This window comes from Manduca sexta, unplaced genomic scaffold (assembly GCF_014839805.1).
Source record: "Manduca sexta isolate Smith_Timp_Sample1 unplaced genomic scaffold, JHU_Msex_v1.0 HiC_scaffold_867, whole genome shotgun sequence".
Taxonomy (NCBI): domain Eukaryota; kingdom Metazoa; phylum Arthropoda; class Insecta; order Lepidoptera; family Sphingidae; genus Manduca; species Manduca sexta.
Genome location: NW_023595702.1, coordinates 1 through 5,422, shown reverse-complemented (window position 1 = coordinate 5,422; position 5,422 = coordinate 1). Strand labels below are relative to the sequence as shown.

At 44.6% G+C, this 5,422-nt stretch overlaps 1 pseudogene; it reads right to left on the bottom strand.

Annotated features, from left to right (window-relative positions):
- Positions 1-63: 63 nt before the first annotated feature.
- On the bottom strand, positions 64-5,417 carry LOC119193660 (annotated as a pseudogene).
- Positions 5,418-5,422: the final 5 nt, after the last annotated feature.

Genomic DNA, 5,422 nt, shown 5'->3' with positions numbered 1-5,422 from the left:
AATGTATTGTTATGACAAGACCATCGGCGACTCAAGGTAGGCACGATGATTCACTGTTCTCACCTCGGGTGAGACGAGCATTTGCTGCGAGCGTTGCCTCTGCAGCAGGCGCGCGCGTTGCTGCTCGGCGAGCACGTGCGCGCGCGCCGCGCCGCCCGCCGCGCCCGCCGCCGCGCCGCCCGCCACGCCGCCCGCCACGCCGCCCGCCACGCCGCCCGCCACGCCGCCCGCGGAGCCGTACAGCGCACCGCCCATGGAGCACGCCACCTACGCAACAGATCCGTCACTGCAGCACCCACTCAATACACTCCTTGTTACATCAAAACACCGTAAGATCATTATTAAACTTACTGGGCTTTGAACGGAAAACACTGCTGAACCACTGGGACTCGTCACTATCGGGTTCTTGGTGACAGTTTCGCATTGCATAAGACTCCGTCTGATGGCGTTTATCACTGCATTTTTTTCCTTCATTCCCTGTAAATGGTTGACCATCGATATTAAAACGTTGGACTTAATTACTACACAGTTTTGTTTTGCCTGATATGGCTACAAGATCATCTCTTATATGATGATAAGCTAAAGAATATGCTTTATTCAACTCCTCTCTACTCTTCTAGAATACTTCACATAAACATTTAGCAAAGAAAAACGGCCCCAACAAACCAAAAAAAAACTATATATGGTTTAATAAAAAAAATATTAAAACGACTATTTAATCTTTCCAATTCGTATTAAATATTTTTTCGGGTAAAGCCGTGAATACCGTGAATGGTGGTTGTAGTTCTCTTATAATATGTGAGCCCGCCTGGGTAGATAATACGACAGTGTCTATTTCTGCCGCCAAGCAGCAGTGTTTACTCATTGTTATGTTTCGGTTTGTTAAACATTGTAGCCAGAACTACTAGACGTAACTTAACATCTCATGTCTCAGAATGGCGGGCGCAATGGAATACTAAACAATAATATGTAATTCAAGATGTTGGATGATGTTTCTAGTTTCTACTGTTTATGGGCGGTCGTATCGCTTACCGTCAGGCGAACGGCAAGTTCGTCTTGTCATTTAACACAATAAAAAACAAACATGAAATTACTGACTACGAGGAAAAAAAATAATCCTGAAATATATTATATATTTTTTTACGACGAATAGCTAACCTCTTTAGGGGAGTCTGTATTTTTTTTTACTAAGATTATCGTTATTATTATCCCCGAGTTAACCTTTTATATTCTTTCCTTATAAATAGGAAAGTATTACATTGTTGGGCAAATGAATTTCAAAATTCTTATGATTATAATGTTTTCAGAACGAATTGATCGGATCTTATTGCGATACACTCATAACATTATATCTAAGATTAAAGTAAAGTTCAAAATATTATCTTGTGGATAGTTAAGTTACTAAAATTTTTGAAGTGGTTGTTCATATTTAATAGATTTAAACTGTTTTAAATGATGGTTGGCAAATAACCTGTCGTTGGCGTACATTAACGTCGGGTGGAGGTCGATCAGAATCAGGCATATTGTCAATAACTTCGTCGAGTATATCCGACAAAGTTTGATCACTTGGTACTTCACTGTCCCCATTTCCACCACCTTGGGCATGTGTGTTACCACTTCTAAAACAGATTAAAACATTTACATTTTCGGAAATAAGCTTTTATTGATTGTAGTTCAAAATATCTAAAATGTAAGCAGAAAGAATGCAAACAGATCTATTTAAGCTAGTCTGAAGGTCAAATATGACTGACTGTGGCTGGTTGTTGTACACGTGGTGCGGCGCGGTGTTGGCGTAGTGCAGCGGCGAGGCGCGGGGGCGGCGGGTAGGCGCGCGCGCCGCCCCTGCATGGCGCCGCCCTGCAGCACCATCTGCAGGTGGCTGTGCGCGCCGCCGCCCGCCCCCGCCGCGCCTGCGCCCCCCGCCGCGCCCTGCAAGTTTGGCGTCGAGCATTCCCCGCTTGTCACCGGCCCACCGTTCACGTTACCCGCTCGAACGCTGTACATCAAAATATGTTATAACCGTTTTATTTTATCCTATCATCATTTCTATAATACTCATTAATATTTATAATACTCACTGATTGGCGCTGGTAGAGTATCGTGGATAGCGTTGAAGAATGTTGCCTCTGTTGATGCGGCGTATGTGGCGCGTGCGATGGATGTGGCGAGTGGGACGGCATCGGTCCGTGATGTTGCTGATGCTGCGGGTGCTGTGGGTGTTGTGGATGTTGGGGATGTTGAGGATGTTGAGGATGCTGCGGATGCTGCGGATGTTGTGAATGCTGTGGATGCTGGTTGTGCTGCGGTTGCTGCCCGTGCGGCGAATGTGGCGGATGCGGGCCACGTGGCCGCGAGCCGGGTGCGTACGGCCGAAGATTGGGATTTGGCAACGGCAACGGTGTAGTGGGCGTCGTTTGTTGGCGAGCCAGTAATGACACAAGTATCTGATTCTTCTGGCAAAGTGGACTCATGCCGGCACCGCTGTTGGTCGGACTTTGCGCACTCGATGATTGCGCGGTGGAAGCCACTGGAACTGCACTCGATGACACCTGCTGTGATGCATGTCCGCATTAGGTAATTTGCTAATGAAAACGGTTGAGGACAAACAAAATCATTTACAATTTGAGCTCCAATGCCAAATCTATTAATCAAATATTGTGTTATAATAACAGCCTAAAATATCGTAGAGTAAAAAGGATAACGTACCGGTTGATTTTCAGGCGTAGCCCTCTTAACATTCCCGGGCATAGCTTTGGCTTCATCAAATCTGCGTTTCACTCCAGCAATCCTTTCAAGGTAGGTGTCACTAGTGTCTTGGGAACGGCCGTTGCCCGCCGGCCCATTAGTGCTCGATAGCAACTGAGACAGTAGAGCACTAGGCTGAGTTACACTACGATTTCCATCAGCAGAATTTCTTCTGCTTTCTTCCACGTCCTCATCGGATTTATCATTTAATATCTAAAAATAATTATGTTAAGACCAGCATTGTATGTTATATTCGAAAATCATATTATTCACAAAATGAAACAGGTGCGGTTTATAAGTTTGGTGGAATTAAAATGTTATTAAATGTTCTATTTTCATATATTTTTATGTAAGTCTTTAAATGATATGAGAACATATGCTTCTCAGTCCTCGTATTGTTGAAAAAATCATAAGTGTCATGCCTAAAAACTTCGTCCTCCTGCTTGAGCAGATCTTTCAGGATGCGATTGTTCGAGTTATCCAGTGGCGTTTGGCGTTTTCTTGCTAAGCAGAATCCGCAAACGGTTAGGTTCTTCAGGTTGCGAGTTAATAGAGCCGTCACCGGGTGTTGACGGAGCGTGTGGTGTCATGGGGGTCGACGGGCTATCCGTAGATACGTCTTTACGATCCTTCGAGTCTTCGTTAGGCATGTCGCCAAGATATGGTGCTGGCCACGGCTCAAACTCGAAATCGTTGATTGAAAATGTAGGGTCGGTAGGACTCACTGAAGATTGGTATCGTGATTCACAAGAAGGCTCTCCATTAGCTATAGAGCTCATCAGAGGACCACCGACAGGTTGACGTGCACCCTCAGAGTCAAAAAGTTCCATGTCCTCGTCACTGAGTACAGAATGCGTGGACATAATGAAGTCTGGTTCACCGGAAGTAGGTTTCGCTCGGAACAGACGAGAACGAGCGCTAACCCGTAACCACGGCCTTTCAGCAGTGAGACGCAACCGAAAAGCGTCACTGATAGCGGGTGGCGCAGGCGGCGAGGAAGCCTCTCGCAAATGACCGGCTACGCGGACACGATCCTCACTCTCAACGAGATCCAAATAACGCGTACCCACAAGAGATATAGGAGAGTTTATAAAGTTTTCCACTCCACTCAAATCACAGACTGAAAAATAAATAACATTACATAATAACAATCCTTCGGTACATATTATCACTCGCAGACATTGAGAATACTTAATAAGATATAATATAGCCTATTTAGCCGACGCGCATATTTAGAATTTATTCTAACTTAATTTGATAAAACAAATATTTTTTAAAACATTATAGTATAGTTATTATGAATTCAATTTTGTGTGCTTCATATTTAAAATATACATGGTTAACTACTAGCATTACTTTTGTAGGGTGCTTAGAGAAAAATCAATGTGGCCACTGAGAGTTTTGTTAACGCACGCAGCCAATAAAATGTCATAATTCCGAATACGAATATATCAACGTACATAGAATTGTAAAGTTACAGTCTAATCTGAAGACTATTTGGTCAGATTGTTTGGCGGTGATGGCGGGCGGACCGCCGTCGTCGGGGAGCAGAGCGGCCGACGCGTCGTCGCAGCGCCGGATGACGCACATGACGGAGCCGGCCTCCCTCCGAGGACAGGCCGCGCACTCGGCGCAGCGATGTATCACTGCCTCCACCGAGCTGCGCACACGTTACACACGTATTAATCATTTTAATACACTTCACCATCATATTTTCGATGAAATATTATGTTACAGCCGCACATTAGACATAATTACATCTTAGCCGGGTTCCAAGATTGAAATGCCATGTTGTATCCAGTATAACTAATAGAAAAAACGGCGGTAGCCTAGTTGGTTGGGGAACGGACCGCCGAGACGAATGTCCGCAGGTTCAAAAACCCAAAGGCACACACCTCTGGCTTTTTAAAATCATGAGGGTATTCTTTATGAGTTATCGCTTGCTTTAACGGTGAAGAAAAAAAACGTGAGGAAACCTGCAGACCTTAGAAGTTATAAAATATAAGAATTTTGAGGGTATGTGAAGTCTGCGTGGTGCACTGAGGCCAGCAGTGGGACAGTTTATAATACAGGGCTGTTACTATCATTTATTATATAATTACTAGTCATTTTACACACATACACACTCGCGCCTTTTATCCAAGGGGTAGGCAAAGGCGCAATTGCTGCACACACTTTACGCAATGCCTATTCCGTCCCATGATGTAACAGAGGGCGAGCCTATCGACATATCGGGCATAAATTCCAGACTCCAGGCTGATACTGAGCAGAAAAAACCAATATCACTTTGCTCGACCCGGGGACCGCACTCGAGACCTCAGCACTGCAGTCGTACAGCAACGCAACAACGCCACAAAGGTAGTCATAAGTAGAAGTAGTTTTAATACTTAACATAACACATGTAGTACTCACCCAACACAATCATTCCCATTGGAAGTTTTTATGAGGCGAACTTGGATTGCGTGAAATTTGTCACCGTCTCCGGAATCCCAAGCGAAGGACTGCACATTTCTCAACAACGGTTTCAATTTTGCATGATCCTTCGGATGCAAAATGGTGTAAATCGACTTCTTGTACAATTCACTTCGATCCAGGAGAGTCAGTTCCTTAATATTGTCACTCACGCATTCGATTTCCCCTTTGGAATTTATTTCCAATAAAACCCATCCGAGAGTAT